Here is a 19,061-nt window from a genome sequence, read left to right on the forward strand (position 1 = left end):
TGTGACAGTAATGCTGTTGATGTGCCACACCTAAAATATCCGGGGCTAGAGAACGATATACTCTTTATACTCCTGCCTGCAACATGCTAGAAAGGTTCTGTCTATTTAATATACTCCAGGATTGGATGGTTACTGGACATCGAAAAAATAAAATGAAGTTGGTTCATAATGCCCTCTCACAGAAGCTGATCATGCTCCATGACGTGACTGACCTCCCTTCCTTAACCACTCACTAGCAGTGCTGGCTCACCACTGCGCTCACAGCTGCAAAGGTCTGCGCCCTCCGTCACTGGTAATCTCCCCATCTCCTGCCCACAACGAATGGATAACCAAAATTAATAAAACCGCCTCATGAGAAATTCGTAGGGTCCTAGACGGACTGAAAGTTTGCTGCAGACTTGGTAAAACCCAGGAGTTTTGATGAAAGAATGACATCGGAGTGAATCTATCTATTATACGGCCTCTGCTCTCTCCCCCTCTTTTCCCCTCCCAGCCCCCACCTATGTCATCCTGTCACCACTTCCCATGCGTCTGCTGCCTCCATGCCCCTCACTTCATTTGAATCCTGGACACGGCAGACACACAGAGATGATGTTACGTTCCAGTTACTCAGTCTGTTTCTGCTTGTTCAGTTTCTTGCCTTCCGTTCTGTCATTGCACACACTGCCCACACTTTTCGGGATTCTTCCCGGTACTTTGCGTTCTTAATAATCGGTGTGTGATCTAAATACAAAGCCAAGGTTGGCTCAGGTGATACGCATGGGGCCATTTGGTGAATATTTTATTTCACAGAACTCCCTCAATGAGCTGCTTCCGACATCCATCATTCAACATCCACCCATGCATCGTTTCACCCAAGCATTCACCCACCCATTCACACTTTCATCCATCTACGTGTGTTGCCGGAACATAGACCATGGAGGAACTATTCCCCCCCCCCCCCCCCCATAGCCCCTGTGCTTGGTATCTGCTTCAGCGTCAAACGTTCAAAACAATACCTTTATTACATGTATTTGCTCTTTTCATAGCTGCAGGACTTGGTTCGGATGCGGTTTTATTAACTGAATGTTTTTCTCGACTCATGTCACTCTCCCACTGTGGATAAAGTGCAGAGAGTCGCCCCGGGAACCTGTACAGCTCGTTAACGGAAGGGTTTCACTTCGGTGTGACATTCCCATAGTTCAGCAAACTTAACGTGACATCTAGAGAGGTGCAGCGTCGCCAGCTCTGCAAAGCGCCTCTTATTATAAATTGCATCTGAAATTATCCAGTTTCTATAAATCCACCCATTCACACTTTCATCCATCTCCGTGTGCTGCCACTCTTACCCATCCACCCTCGCATGCAGGCACGCCCATCCAACCATATATTCATCCAAGTATACACCTATCAACTATAAACGTATCCATGCATCCATTCACCCACCCATTCACACTTGCATCCATCCATGTGTGCAGCTACCCCTACCCATCAACCCACCGCTGCATGCAGGCACGCCCATCCAACCATAAACTTATCCATGCATCCACCGCATTAATACTATGTGCATGTCCTCATACAACTGTCGTTTGTCACCATATGTATGAATGTGTGTGGGTGTGCATACTATTGCCTTTGACTAAAATAAGCTGGTCCTATTGGCTTTTCAATGCTTGTTTTATATAACACATTTGCCTTAAAGCTCTCAGAAGAGCATAGATTCAGTTTAGAATGAGATATAGCCTCGTCATTCATATTCTTTGCCTTCACGAATTTAATAAAACCTTCATGAACAATAGAAAGACGAAGTCAGCAATATTCACTCGTTTAAAGTTCCTTAAGGGTTCACCCTGAACCAAGGAGTAGAAACAGCACAACTCACTTCGCTGCGCGCTCCGTGCTGCAAAGCCCACAGCCCCCCTCCCCTCCGACAAACTTTAAGAAATCCAGGAATGCTGCGGATTTCATCTCAGTCGTTAAGAGCCTGCAGCGTCTCAGAACCAGCTTGCTTTTTTTTTAGTCATGCCATAAGCATGCGCTATATCCACATCCACATCCACCACCACATCCACATCCACCACCACTTCCACCACCACTTCCACCACCACATCCACCACCACCACATCCACCGCATCCACCACCACATCCACATCCACCAACACCACCACATCCACCACCACCACATCCACCATCACCTCCACATCCACCTCCACATCCACCACCACATCCACCACCACATCCACCACCACATCCACCATCACATCCACCATCACATCCACCGCCACATCCACATCCACCGCCAAATCCACCGCCACATCCACCGCCACATCCACTGCCACATCCACCACCACATCCACCACACCCACCACCACTACATCCACCACCCCATCCACCACCACCATCACCCCATCCACCACCACCACCGCATCCACCACCACCACCGCATCCACCATCACCACATCCACCGCATCCACCACCACCACATCCACCGCATCCACCACCACATCCACCATCACCACCACATCTACCACCACATCCACCACCACATCCACCACCACATCCACCATCACCTCCACATCCACCATGACATCAACCGCCATATTCACCACCACATCCACCACCACCACATCCACCACATCCACCACCACCTCATCCACCACCACCACATCCACCACCACATCCACCACCACACCCACCACCACATCCACCACACCCGCCACCACCACATCCACCACCACATCCACCGCATCCACCACCACCACATCCACCACATCCACCACCACATCCAACACATCCACCAACACTTCCACCACCACCGCATCCACCACCACCACATCCACCACCGCATCCACCACCATCACATCCACCACCACATCCACCATCTCATCCACCACCGCATCCACCACCACCACATCCACCACCCCACCACCATCACTTCCACCACCGCATCCACCACCACATCCACCACATCCACCACCACATCCACCACCACTTTCACCACATCCACCACCACCACATCCACCACATCACCACCACATCCACCACCTCCACCACCACCACATCCACCACCACCACCACCACATCCACCACCACATCCACCGCCACATCCACCACCATCACCACCACATCCACCATCACCACATCCACCACATCCACCACCACATCCGCCACCACCATATCCCCCAGATCCACCACCACAACATCTATATGTGTGTGTGTGTGTGTGGCTCTGTGTGTGTGTAGGTGCAAATGCAATGTTCTTGGATTTTCGTCACAATAAAATACACTGGACATAATCTTCACAAAAGTTATTTACAAACGTTTAAGCTATTGCCATTATAAATTACAATAACTTTTATTTAAGTATTAATTATTTACAAAATTAAAAGCCATTGTTATTTGTAATATCAATACATCTAAGTCACGTAAATACAACACACATTGCATTACAAATGCTATAGGTGTCACATTTGCGAAAGTTAAAACTATTGACATTGTAACTGACAAAGTTATTAATTTTGCTATTTTCAAAACCAACACATAAATAAAAAAAGTGTCATTTACAATACCAATCGCTCAAACTTTCCTAATGCGAGACCTATTGCATTTCCAATGCTTGTTTGTTTTAGTGTTTGTTGCTCTTAACTTGATCATCCTTGACATGGCTTACCTTGGACGTGGTAAAATCTCCCACCACAGATGTGGATGGTTCCAAATTCTCCGTTTTATTGAGCTCGTTTGTAGCCAATGCTTGACTATACTTTGTCTATATCTATAGTTTCTGTCAACGTAGGCTTCCGAGAATGAAATAGTTGCTCCTCTGCTTTCTTGTCATAGCAGGTCGCTACTATCTGATCACATAAATATCGATCCCTCAAAGTTACAGGAGGAAGCTGAAATATATAGCACAGCTGCACAGCTATCAATAGTTTTCTGAGTTATTTATTTCCTAGTGAAGAAAATATGCATTTTATACAAAAATTATAGCATCTTGTGAAAAATATCTGCTAAGTCTCTATTATTATTAGTTGAGGTGGTAGACTACCTACCTCAAGGAATAATCTCTCAAAGTCACCTAAATTAACCTGAGCTCAACTCCTGCCGCCTATGTCACAGAGCAGACAGGCTTAACTTAAGGTAATGTGGAAAGTATTCATGCAGTACCAAAATAGTAATAAAGTCAAAATGCTAAACAAAAAAAGAACCTGAACCACATTTTAAAAATATAGTAGAATTTAATAAACAAAATGACACCAGGACTGGAGATATGAATTTTTAAACAGTTTCAAGTAGAAAAAGTGCCAAAAAGTACAAAACACCAATGTTAGTTTTGTTCATGGTGGACCGGACTTTTGTGAAATTTGAGGCTGACTGCAATGGGATGCAGGTCGGGTACACTTACTAGGTTCACCCTGGTAAAATACTTTACCTTCTGATTCATCATTTTAAGTCCCAATCCACCCACAGATGTACCTATACATTAAAATAGTAAAAAAGGTATGATTCAATATCAAAGATACATTTTTAAATCTTCTTTTTATTCAAATGAATTCATATAAGACGGTATCAGGGAAGTGCAGGCTTCACAATGGCGCATATTATGGTAACGATTCAGGCGTTGATATGCCCTAGGTCTCCTAAATTGGATAAATCACAAACTTACTTTACATGAGGGTTTCTTTCAAGTATTTTACTTTTTTTGAAATAATAGTTTCTACATAGACTGCAGTTATTTACAAGCAAATAAATTACGAGTTACTCCCTTATTTGAATGGGTGAATTGATGACATCAACATCATTCATATATTTTTAAGCGATCGGCCTGAAGAAGTCCAATGTATTGGACGAAACGCTGTCCTCCCTGCACACTCATTCCATATTTGAATTCATTTGAATAAATAGAAGATTTGAAAAGGTATCTTTGAAATTGAATCATACTTTTTGATAAGTACTATTTGGTGCACAGGTTGGTTTCTGTTTAGATGTGTAAAGTTGTGTTAGGACCGCACCTTGGCAGGGGGTGCCTGAACTGTGTGCACATTGACATATATATGGCTATTGCCTCTTATTCAAGGAGTTTGGGGATAACAAGATAGGTGAGATTTTCAGAAGCGGTTTCACTGTCTTGCTCAGTTTCCACCCACAGACGTACACTTCTAAAACCATGCAGGACCTCAGGGGAAGTAGATAGAGCCTCACAAGGTTCAGACAGATGACAACAACAGGGTTTAGTCTAGATCCAGTTGCCACTGTTCAGTTTGTTGTTTTCCTGTAGCCACACAGGGAGGGGGTCAGTTAACTAACTCCTGGAGTTCACTTCTCTGTCCCGGGTACAAGATGAAGCAGTTGCAGTCCATCAGGGGTCCTCCAAGGTCACACACAGCATGTCCAGTCCTCTTGTGACCTTCTACAGGACCAGAAAATGTTCTGAAGTGGGTGCCTGGAGATGCAACATGTAGGCCTGACATGAGCTAATGTGGGGGAGGGGTGACTCCTGGACCCTCCCTAAACCAAATGGGTAAACGTTACCAGGCCCGGACCTGCCTAAATCTTCAGTTGTTTCTGTCTGCCTTACTACAAACAGGCCCAAAATACCATATGGCAGGGCACTTTCAAGTTGGCAAACGTCTTTGGCCATATCAAACTTCAGTTCAGAGGCCCAGAGGGGTGAAAATACTATAGTAATTATAGTGTTGACATACAAGAATCGTCTTGGCACAAAAACAGTCAGGCTAAATTTAGAGACAATGTGTGCAGCACACAAACAGTAATAAAGTAAAAACACAACACAAGCAAAATTCCACACTAATTTAGGAAAAGATAGTAAATGTTAATCAATTATTTACCACCAAAATGACAAAAATCTAATTAGTAGAACTGGGGTTATGAGTTTTTCAAGCTTAAGGTAAAAACATAGCACCTAACAGATCAAAGCGGTAACCGCAGACATCTAATCGTCTGAGACTGGGTCAAAGTTGAAAAATAAAGTTGACCGCGATGGAGCATGGATCGGATACAAAGAGTGTCTTGGGGGTTTGCCTTTGGACTTAGATGAAATTGAAGATAAAATGTATTGTGTTGGTAAAGTTCAGCGAGGCATGGCTGCAGGCGTTGTCCAAGGAGGCAGCATCCTAGTGGTGAAGATTTCTCAAGGTCGGATACCCCTTTGGCAAAGGTCCACTGAACAGGATTTGCTGCTGCTGAGAAGAATGTAGTGGGAGCTGCCGCAAAGTCAAGCTGCCCGACAATGCAACTTGTGTGGGCAGACGAGCAGGTTAACCCCGGTCTCCTCTTGGTTCTCAGAGCAGTGTTTAGCCAAAACCTTTTCTAATTCTAAAATTTTGAGTTTGCCTATCTTTTATCCTTAAGCACCACTACCAAGGATCCAGGATAGGAGGGACATTACTTGGGGGGTTATGGCTTGGTCAGGTAGGGTCCAGGTGTTGATTCAAGATGTTTGGAGCCTTTTCTGTCCCTGAGGCTATGATCAGGAAGCCAGGGACCTAGCCATTTGAGTTACTCTGGAAGTACTTCGTTCAGCAGTACAATAGGGTTCAAGCAGCAGGGCAGGGCCCTGCGGGTGCCGGGCAGGCTCCAGGCAGCAGCACAGTGCTTCCATGTGAAGCAAAGCAGGCCACATCAGTGTGGCTAGCAGGGTGAAATAAATAAAGTCTATCTGCCAACTACAGTCAGTCATGTGACCTAGGAACAGGGTGCAGGCACCAAATAGTTGGGCAGGAAAATGACAACATTCAAAAAGTGCCATTTTTTAAACTGTAACAAATAAGCCAACTTTACCATTAAACAGGATTTCTTATTAGAATTTCTCAGACACCAAACGTGAAACACTTACCTGCTCCCAATTAAAAGTTAGCACTTATTAAATATAATAATGCAGCACAATGTTATCCTATCAGAAAGGTAGGCCTTGCCGTAGTTAAAAATTAATTTAGGAGTTTTTCACAACCAGGACATGTAAAACTTGAAAGCACACACCCAACCTTTTAATTTAACAATGCAACCTGCACTATGGAATACCTAGGGCCTACCTTAGGTTTGACATGTGTATTAAAAAGGGCACATAAGGCTTAGCAAGGGGGTTATTTTTACATGGTAATAGAATAATATTGGTCAGTTTTACATTATCACATTTTCTTTTATAAGTTCAGCAAACCCTTACGCACCTGATTATGGCTCTGGCATATTACCCAGAAACACAGACATCCACTGCTGCATGCAAGACCAGGTGAAATTCAAAGGTATTCAAATGTGTACATTGCAGATAGAGGATCATTATTTAAATGGATTCTAAACAACTGTACTTTCTGAAGACAAAAATGCACTAAGTAGTCCATTCAGTTTCAGGTCTGTACAAGGTAAATTTCAAAAGTGGAGTCTGTCCTTCTCTATGACCATGGGGAAAAATCATTAATTACAGAAATTCAGGGGAGGCAGCAATCTCAGTCAAGGTTTTGTGGAACACTCTTAATGCATGCACAACAAAAGTTATTACTTCCAAGCCAAATATATCAAGGCTAATTATATTAGCATCCTTACTCCAAACTCCATTATATATTCTCAAAATTGTTACCACAATGATCAACTGACAGAAAAATGTTATTGAAAGGTTTTGACTCATTATACTCCCAAATCAATTATATATTAAAAATGTCATTGTTTAAGTGTGTGAAGGATAACGATTCCTTCTTGCTGCATTTGCTTTTTTTATCATACTAGTACAATAAACACGAATTTGTTTACATTTGTTTTATATTCCATATACATTCCAAATTTTCTTATATATTGCCATTGGTATTGTGTTTTGTTTGAAAGAATTGTTAATTTGAAATCTACTTAATGCGAGGATAGCAATATCCAAACATGTATTATGCACGAAATTAAGTCAAATTACTTATATCCTAACAAAATCTATCTTTTGTAATATGAAAACGCCAATAAAAACAAGGAATGCAGCAGATGAAGCCCCCAGAAGGACGATGAAAATGAAGAGGAAGACCCAACAACATTCTCTTAGAAAAGGCAATTATACTAAGTCAGTTCAGGCTGACACCTCCTGGCATCACCTCAATTTGTCACACCACTAAGTCCATTGGTCAGTGTGTATAGGATGGGTGTGATGCGACAGTAAAGAAGACAAAATCTGGAAAAATAGCTGGATCGATTACGCAGTTCCTTGAGTTATTTGATCATGCGACACGTTGAACAATGGCACAATGAGGAAAAAGCATAGCAAAGGCACTTTCTCAGGCAGCTGTTCTAAATTGTAGCAATGATTGTAGCAACTACCCCACACAGTACAGGAGAAGTCAAAGGAAACAATTATTAATTCAAAAATACTGGCAATACTTTGGAATGTTCCCATACGCTTTGGTGTTACCAGCTCACGATTTCACTGTAAGATGGAGGCCTACATAAATGTAAGCTAATAGATGGCAAAATCATATTAGTTGTGAATCATTCATTAAAAGAAAATTAGAGCATATAGGTTTAAATATATAATTGAAGCATTAATAATCATTTTAATGTGGGTGAAATGAATACATATAAGTATAGGGTACTCATAACATTTTGAAAATACCAACGTGTACATATAACTAATATTTTGCTTTAAAATTTTCATCTCTAACCTAAATCAATATATATATATATATATATATATATATATATATATATATAAATATATATATATATATATATATATATATGTGAAATACATCCTAGAGAAGTTTCATGAAGGCACGATTCATTATAATTGTGCAACACCTACTTTTCTTTTGTCGTTTTCGGTGTACACATTATTACATGAAATATCACTTTCATAAATTTATCTCATAAAAACCAAGTTAATTCATATTGTCTCAATTTAGTCTCATTAATGTTCACATTCATATATGAATATCAAGTTGATTAGCGATGAACTCTATAAAATGTGAATTTAGCTTTCTACATATTTTGAACACATGTTAATAAATATTTGTTTTCGTTATTACAATCACATCTATATTATTTGAACAAATAATATGTCTCTGATCTACCTGTCTTCTGCATGCTTTTACAATGCAGTAACTATACTTTGTATATTTGTCACTCCACCACAAAAAAACCATCGTGCAGGCCCTGATAGGGTCGCGTTTGGATTATGCGAACGCCCTCTACTTGGGTCTACCTAAATATCTTTTGACCCGCCTGCAAGTGGTGCAGAATTCGGCAGCTCGAGCCATCTTTGGGCTCCCGAGACGGGCCAGCGCCGCTGAGTTACTCAAAGCATTACATTGGCTGCCCATCCCCAAGAGAATCTTACCTTGGCCTTTAAAGCCCTTCACGGTGTAGGCCCCCAAGTACATTGGGAAACACCTATCCTTCTACCTGCCTAGCAGGGCTTTGCGGTCAGCTTCTTTGGCCAAAGTGGTTGTGCCTGCCATCAAGCGTTCCAGAATAGGAGGCCGGTCTTTCCGTTATCTGGCTCCGCGGGGCTGGAACGAGCTACCTCTGTCTCTAAGAAAGGCTAACAGCCTTCTCGCTTTCAGGAAAGAACTGAAAACGTGGCTCTTTGCTTAATAGTAGCTTTGGTTCTCCTTAGTTTTTAGCTGCTGTGTTGTCACTCTGCACTTAGTTCTCTTCGCCAAAGCGCCGGGATGCTCTTGGGAGTAGCCGTGCGCTATAGAAGAAAATAAATAACATAACATAACATAACATAGCATATTTGTGTCACATCTCATAATGTCTAACCTGCACTTGTTTGCTATTTTCACGCAAAAAGTTGTCATAGATCATTTCTTTGTCATAAAATCCTTTTGATGTAATCTCTGCTCTATTACCTTTTTTTATTTTATTAGTGTACTCACCAGCCAATAACTTTTAACAACAATAAAAAAAATTATTACAAGATAAACATCCCAATCCTTATCTTTACTGTGGTGTTTACTGCACGGGGTGGATTACTATTCATGGACCCCTTTGGGAAGGAATTAGATAAATTCATAAACACCTCCTTAGATAAGACTCAACTCTCCACAAAGGTCTTAAATCAAGGCCCTTATGGAAGGACCGACCAAGGTACAAGACGTGCAGCAGGTTGCCTCCTGCACTAAGGATTTGGACATCTCTTTCCCTCCTGTGACAGAAATTGTAGAGGAAGCTTCAACAGAGGGAGTTACAGAGGAGTCACAACTGGAGGTTTCAACTAAGGAAATTCAGGTGAGGATTAGCCCTTCTTCTCATAGTTCTATGGAGAATGCAAAAGGTTGTTTTCACACAACTGGACGATCCCAACAAAATATTTTTGGACCATACAGATAGTGCAAGGATTCCGCTTAGAGCTTTTGGGCTCCCAACATCAGTATCTACTCCCAAGACAATCTACTTTACCTTCCCCCAGGGGACAAACAAAACTGATCCTCACTCCTAGGTTTCCTCAGCAACATATTTGTCGTAGACAAAAATGGCAGGGGTCACGGAGTACTTATGAATCTGAGGGAGTTCAACTGCTGGTTCAAATACTGGCATTTCAAGATAAAAGGAATTCACCTCCTCAGAGATATTTTGCAACAGAACATTTGCATGGTCTGATTTGTGTTAAAAGAGGCTTCTTGACCATACCTATTTTTGAGCTTTATCATAGGTTCCTCCTGTTTCAGTGGCAGGGTCGATCATATATAATTCTCTGCCCTTCTTTTCGGGCTCTCGTCCATCCACCTGGTGTTTTACAAAGCATGAAACGCATGGTAGTAGCCTTGAAAGCCAACGGTTGTCAAATGATTGTTTATCTGGATAGCATCCTTCAGATATCCCACAACTCATCTTTTTTGACATATCAATAGTAGTTAATATCAACATGCTACAGAGCCTTAGTTTTCTTATAAATCCTCATAAGTCTCAACTTTGCCCATCTCAGTCTCTGGCCTTTGTAAGGTTTGTAAGGTTTCAAAATCGACACTGTGACACTGTGAAAGTGTTGCCTCCAAATTCAAAGATCCAAACCATAAAGAAAAATTACGGAAAGTTCTGATAAAGGGTCAGTCTTCTCTGAGATACATTGCTCAGACTGTATGGATGTTCACATCCCCATTTTAAGCCATTTTGCTGGGCCATCTGCATTACAGTGCCCTTCAATGGTTAAAAATAGCTCCCTCAGATGGCAATGTGTTTCCTCTCTCAGAGGATGCCAACCAAGAGATGGTTTGGTGGCTTTTCCATATGGAAGTAGGGAACACTTAGGCAATTTTTGGTTCCTTCCAAACTTAAATTTAGAATCAGATGGCAGCAGAATGGGCTGGGGTGCCAGTTGTGGGAACCTCTCCAAGGTTGGAAAATGGTCCCCTCAGAAACTGGACATGTCTGGACATGGATTTTTGGCATTCAGAGTGCAGACTAGCACTTGTGAGAAAATGGGGTGTTGGTTTAGGGGGGTGTTCCCTTATCAAGCAACAGCCACAATCATTGTCGAGGAGAATCACAAAAAGTCATTAAATTGAACCTGTGCATAACCCTCTGGTATCTTGACACAAAAGCATTCAGGCTTAGCTTAGAATGTGTAAAGTATTTATGCAGCACTCAAACAATAATAAAGTGAAAATACAATGCAAGAAAAATCCCACACTAATTGACAAAAATAGAGTAAAATTCAATACATTATTTGACACAAAAACGATACAAAAACAATCAATAGAACCAGAGTATAGAATTTTAAAAATGTTAAGTGCAATCTAGAGCTGAAAAGGTCAAAGCGCCAACACCGGAAATCTAGTCACGCAAGACCGGGGCACAATCAAAAGTTGTGACTGACTGCAATAGGGTGGACTGTGGATACGAGAAGTGGGTTGAGCAGCTTACCTTTGAACTTAGAAGAAACTTCAAAGAAAAATGTCTGAGATGGTTAGGTTCAGTGGGGCAAGGCAGCTGACAAGGCAGTTGACAAGGCAAGCATCAGTGTCTGAGGCAGAGTTGTCTTTGTTAGAGCCGCTGGACAAAGTTGCAGTGAATATTTCTATATTTGGACTTGGTCTAACTATCCCTTTGATTCATTATGGTGGTCTTGGGTGAAAGCAGAAAAGCAGGGCTTAAGCAGCAGGGCAGACCTTTGAGGATACAGGGCAGGCATCAAGCAGCAGGACAGTCCTCTGAAGTACACAGCATGCCTCAGGCAGCAGAGAAGTCCTCTGAGAGTCCTCCAGACTGGAACGTACGGATGGGTCTGAGTCTCTTATTTTTATACTTGGTGCCTGCTTTGAAGAAGGAGGAACTTCAGGAGTTTTCCTTTCACTGATTGCTCAGGAATTTCTTTCCTCCCTGCCCAGCCTCCTCAGGGTCTGGGGTCAGAAAAAGCTAGTGTGAAATCTTTTGTGTGTCTACTGAGGCAGCTCCTTTAAAATGTAAGTGCGGCTGTGCAGAGCTCAGCCCCTCTGATACTGCCAGCACCTAGTCTCCCTCTATGTTACTGTCTGGGAGGAATACACAAAGGCCCAACTGTCAACTACACCTAGTTTTGTGGCCCAAGATACAGGCTGTAGGCATCAAATGGATATGAATAGAAAATGGCAACTTTCTAAAAGTGGCAGTTTCAGAATTGTGGCTTAAAATCCGACTTCACTATTAAAAAGGATTTAAAAACACAACTCTTTAGGTGCCAAACATAAAATTTCTTCCTGTTCCCAAACAAAAGTCAGCACTTAATAAAATGTAATAAGATAACCCACTGTTATCCTATAGGAGAGGTAGGTCTCACAGTACTGGAAAACAAGCTTGTGATATTTTCACTACTAGGACAGGAAAAATATAAAAGTACATGTCCAACATTTTAAATACACTGTACCCTGCCCTATGGGCTGTTTAGGGATTACTCTAGGGGTGACGTATATGTATTAAAAAGGGAGTTTTAGGCTTGGCAAAAAGTTTATTTTGCCAAGTTGAATTGGCAGTTAAAAACTTTACACAAGTTAAAATGGCAGGACTGAGACGTTTTAAAGGGCTACTGACGTGGGTGGCACAATATGTGCTGCAGGCTCACCAGTCCTGGGTATACTTTAATAGCAACTTATAAGCAAATTAAATGTGCCAATCAGGTGTAAGCCAATATTACCATTGTTTTAGGGAGTGAACACAAGCACTTTAGCACTGATAAGCACTTTAGCACAGGTTATCAGCGGTAAAGTGCACACAGTCCTAATAGGCCAACTAAAACGAATTTCATACAACAGGAGGGGTGAAGGTAAAAGCATTTGGAGGGACCCAACAGGAGGGGTGAAGGTAAAAGTATTTGGAGGGACCCTACGGGGAGGTCCAAGTTCAACAGAACTTCTGATTCCTACTGTACAGCAGTGATTGGATCTGGAAAATCGAAGTGATTCTACATCTGATGAATTTCTGGACCCGTGTTGCAGACAACTCCCCAGATTTGACAGCTGGCAACTGAATCTGTAAACAAAGAGAATGATGCTTTCCTACAGAATTTGAAGAACTTCTGTATACGTTCCCCCCTTGATCATGTCACGTAGTGTCACAGCTCAGGTATGCCAACAAGCAGCAGAGCTGGACCTGGTAGCTCGTCTGTGGAGACCTGAGGGATGGGTATCCATACTTCTGGAAGTCTTGTCTGACAGCCACATCCTCCTCCTGTCGTTTCAGGACCTACTGACTGATCCATGCTGCAAAACTCATCCTCTAGTTCTGGACAGAGTCCTCATCTTGTGAGTTTGGAGAATGTCTGTGAAGGGTGGCAGTTCCCAGGCCTTTCAACAAAGACTGCAATATTTATCTGGGGAGCTTGGACAGAGAGCACTCTAAAGCGCTACAATTCTTTGTGAAAACACTGGCAGCACTAGTGCCTAGAACGGGATCTTGATCCCGTTAATGCAGACGTGGTTTACATCTTGAATTTCCTCTTACAGCTAGTAAGAGTCTGGAATGGCTCACAGATCCTAAAGACTTTTCGTTTGGGCAGTTCTGTAGGACATGCTAAACGTCTCCCACAATCCAGTGGGCCAATGCCCCTTGATTTGAAAACATCTCAGAGGCATTGATTTTGCAAACCCCCTTCAATCCAGGTGCACTAGGCTGTGGGATATTTCTATTCTTTTGCAGTTCTTAAAATACGGCCCTATAACAAGAATTTATACATAAAACAGCTGCCAGCCAAGTTGGCAGCTGCTGTGTTTATTTTTCTACAGAAGAGTCTCTGACGGTAGAGCATTGACATCTCTAGTAGAATTTTTACTCTCTGGTGAGTGACCTTCACCATTTTCAGAGGGACATAAACATCCTCTAGATCACTCTATTAGCCTTGTTTCCATGATCAGGGTAACCTTTGTGTGGTGAGGTGTTTAAAGGAATATGAATTCAGTTGAGTACAGACCTAGGAGCACTACACAACTGTTGATCTCATTTGTTAAGCCTTTTGCCCCGGTGTTGGTAAGCTAATTTGGCCAGGTGTGTAAGGTGGTTTGGATACGTCTATGCTTGGGACACACTCAACCAGGTGTGCCACGGCCTCAAAGTCCACGAGGGTTGGTGTTCAATCAGAAAACATATTGGTTTTCTGAGTCTGCCTTCAAGCGTTTTTATTTCAAACTGATCTCATCCTTGGCTGATTGGTTATAGATAATCTTTGGACTGTCATAATCCTCGCCTCAGGCCATAACATAGAAAGCAACATTTTTTAGCTTCCACGTCTGAAAGTTTGCAATTCTATTAAGGACACGAAGGCGAGGATCATCCCATCCAGTACTTCATCTAAAGTTTTTAGTGGTAACAATATTGTGGTTCTAAGTGAAGTATGTATTGTAAAATTGGAAAGGATGTTTTGTAATCTTACAACTGGTGCCTTGGTTCTTACACCTATTAAATGGTAATAACTTTATTATGTTTCAGGTTTGAAGAACAAGCAAGATTGAAATGTTTGTCACCTACCATGGCTATTCCCAGAGAAAAGAGAAAGTGACATATTTTAAGGCTGTCTTTATCCTCATAGGCCTGTGCTGAATGGTTAATTCTTTGATGTTGCATTGTACTGCACAAGAGACTGTTGGAGTGCGTTGTTTTTTTTCATCTAAAGGTTTATTATTGTTAAAAGTTATTGGCTGCTGAGTATGCTATAAAAGAAAAAAAGCCATAAACCTCACCTGTGTGTCTTTAAAAGAGTTGTAAACTTTCAGAAACAAAAGGTAGGAAATTATATACTATCAGCCTGATTCATCAAGCTGGTTTGCGCTCGCAAAGGGCCAGATTCTGAGAATCTGGCCCTTTGCGAGTGCGATTTTTGCATTTGGGATTCATCATCCCAAATGCAAAAATCGCTATTACCGAAATCGCATATTTGCGAGGAATTGGATTTAAGGAATCTCTAACAGAGATTCCTTAAATGCAATTCATCAACCAATTAGAAATTGCGAAATTGCAATATTTGGTCGCAATTTACCACCAAGTCTGACTTGGTGGTAAATTGCGAAAATAGTGTAAAAAGCACTTTAGTGCATTTTTTTCTTTTGCATGTTACACACACACATGTCCTTTGGACATGTGTGTGCGCAACACCTGTTCAAATGTGCATTTAAGGGGTGCTACAGGGTGTCCTTTGGACCCCCCTGGCACCCTTCAAATCGCTATCTTATTTGCGAGTAGCAAATTGCTAATCGCAAATAAGGAATACTCCCCATTCATTCCTATGGGCCTTTTGGCCCATAGGAATGAATGGGGAGTTTTTCCTTATTTGCGATTAGCAATTTGCTACTCGCAAATAAGGAATGTGTAGGAATCGCTATTTATTTAGCAATTCCTACATGAATACCGTTTTGCGAGTCCTTAATAGCGATTCGCTATGATTCGCTATTAGGGGCTCGCAAAACGGCCCCTTGATGAATCAGGCTGTATATATATTATTGGCAGGTGCAAACTTTGATAGTATTCCTGGCCACAAAATGGCTACCAGTGAAATACTGCGGTGACAGCATTTAAGTCCTTTGCCAAGTTTAGCAGCCCTTACAACAATTTCAGGCCGAACTCCGAATGAACTATAGTGCTTTGGCAGTTTCTGCACCCTTACATCACTTTGAGGCCCTGTTCCATCAAGTGACACTCCTTTCTTAGTTCCGGCACAGTTTACAAGAGATTTGAGTCCCAGCTCAGGTTTCACAAACCTCTTCCTTGTTCATGGCAGCCTCCAGTCAACTTTCATCTCAAATGTGCCTCCTCCTCCTCACGATACCCATTATGCATTGAGAACGCAGAGGACCTGACCCATCATCACGATAGGCTCTGTGGCACCGCCAGACTATCCTCACTGAAGATAGGGGTGTAGCTTCAGGGGGGTGTTACACCCCCATAATAAATGTATCATCTAGTAATTAGTTGGGTACAGGTGCTTTCAGTCCGGTATAGTGAGGTGTCTGTCGGATTTCACCTGGGATTCGTACATTCACACAGAACAAAAACACACACATGCACTCTCGAAGGTCTAAAAAAATAGTGCTTACTTTCCAAAATATTGTATTTTAAATCCCCTAATGATTCAATCTCCACTCCCTCTCTCCTGCCTCTTAAGCCCCCCACCCATGCCCTGCTTCTCACGTACATTTGAATATGATATGCTAGCATGATTGTTGGGAAATATGTAGCTCACACCCTCCCAATCTTACTGACTGAGCTACGCCGGACACCTGCTAAGGGTTAGGTTTGCAAATGTATCTTGTAACGCCTCCTCCACCTCTCGGGGGTCCATTGTCAGGCAGCCTGAGCTGGGCATACACGTCTCCTTCTGGCACCTGAGCAGCAACAGAAGCCCCCTAACATCACCAGTGGTTGTGGGTCTGACAAAGACGGAAGCAGATTATCACTTAAGGCTGCTTTTCAAAGACTAAAACATCAGCTAACAGCAGCGTTCACGAAGAGCTGGAAGATTTGGAAGTGAATGTTCTGCTTTAATGTGCCTAGTTCAGACGTCTTGCCCTATTATAGCTGGAAGTTTCGTTTTCATGTTTTGGGTGTTTTTAAAGCACCGACACCATCACGTGATGAAACTGGGACACTACAAATGTCGCTCTTTAAAGACGAGCTCCGTCTGTGTCTAATATTTTGTCTCCCTGCTGACAGTCCTAACAAGGGACAGGGTAATGCCACAACCATTCTTGCACTCACTCTTACACCCAGACAATCGCCCATTAACTTCCTCCTCCCATTCACTGCCCAGTTTCAGACAGTGCTCCCTCCACACTGCCCTTGCACGCTTCATCCATCCTGCACTCACCGACCCATCCATGCTGATTCACTCACCCATCCATGCATTCACCATGTGCTCAGTCACTCATTACGCCATGCACTCACTCATCTGTCAATCTGCATTCACCATAGAAATGTCAAGCCTACCAGCCTTGACAATGTTTGTTAACACGTCTATTGTTCATGAATAATAATACAGGAGCAACAGATTGTAACAAATACATCCATCTCCCTGGATCCGTCCTAAAAATAGAAGGGCAAACCGATTAAGCCCCATTTTTGCAACGTCTGCAATGCAAACATTTTGAAACTGATTTTCCCTAAAGCAGCTCAGTGTATTTTACCACTTCTTGTGTTAGGATAGCAACAACCGCGTGACATGAGCTTGCACCGTCTGCCCTGGTGCACACACCTCCTGCTTCTTTCCCTATTACAGAAGCTGTAGGAATGGTGCATGTTTTCCCTTCACTTCTCTGCTCCATGCAGAGTTTCTGTAATATGGTCTGTGGAGCTCTTTGGTTCTTCCTGTTGATGGCACGTTCATTGGAACCAGTGCGGTGCTTACATTGTACAAGAATAAGTGTCGGGCCCAAAGTTGTGGTCAGTGGCCTGTGCTTGCCAATGTCGGGGTACTGAATACCAAGGCCACTTATTCTTGAATCCACCTTATGCCTCTTTAATCCAAACTCTCTCTGTCCTTTTGTCTCACTCTTGCAGGTTCTTTTTCATCCCTACATTCTACCTTTGTTATGTTTTCCTTCCTTTCTCTTCCTCCTTCTTCCCCTATTTTCAGTTTTTCTCTCTCCTGCCCTGAGTGAATATCTGATTATTGAAGAAAATTTAGCGCTGGTCCCCGGTGCCTGAATGGGTGGTTGCAACTGGGGTCCACTGGCACTTATTTTTAGAGAGCGAAACTTATTTTATCTCATCAGACGCTGACTAAAACAAGGAAAAACACAAGAGGGGGGAAGAAAGAGAAAGACAGAAAAACAGAGACTAACCCCGAGATGCATCAAGCATCCATTTTGCGATTCCTTATTAGCGAAAAATAAGGATTCGCTAATAAGGAATAGCAAAATGCTATGCATGAAGAAATCGCTAAAAAAATTGCGATTTCTTAATATTACTTAATTGCGACTCGCAAATTGCAAGTCGCAATTAAGGAATACCTCCCCATTCATTCCTATGGGCCTATAGGCCCATAGGAATGAATGGGAAGACATTCTCAATTTGCGATTAGCAATTAGCGAATCGCAAATTGAGAATGCGATTTCAAGGGTGCAGGGGTGTCCAAAGGACACCCTGTTGCACCCCTGAAATTAATCTGTGCACATATGTTGCGCACACACATGCCCTAAGGGCATGTGTGTGCGCAACATGAAACTTTGAAAAATGCACAAAAGTGCATTTTTCAAAGTTTTTGCAAATTACCATGAAGTTCAACTTCATGGTAATTTGCTCCCCCTTATTAGTGAAATCGCTAATTTTTTTACTTTGTTGCATTGCATTTAAGGAATCTCAGTTTGGGATTCCTTAAATGCAATCGCAATTTAAGGAATCTCAATTTAGAGATTCCTTAAATTGCGATTTTTTTCATTTGGGATGATGCATCCCAAATGCAAAAATACTAGTCGCAAAAGGGGAGATTCTGAGAATCTGCCCCTTTGCGACCAACTTTTCCTTTCATGCATCTGGGCCTTAGAAAGCAGGGATGAAAAAGAAAATGAAACAGTGAGATAAAGGGACAGGGAGTGTCTGGTGCTGGGTGAAAGAGGCCGGAGATAGAATCAAAACTACACACCCTTGGTGTTCGGCGCCTCACACATTGAAATGCGACGGCCGCGGGCTTCTGA

This window comes from Lissotriton helveticus, chromosome 4_1, assembly GCF_964261635.1.
Source record: "Lissotriton helveticus chromosome 4_1, aLisHel1.1, whole genome shotgun sequence".
NCBI classification, from domain to species: domain Eukaryota; kingdom Metazoa; phylum Chordata; class Amphibia; order Caudata; family Salamandridae; genus Lissotriton; species Lissotriton helveticus.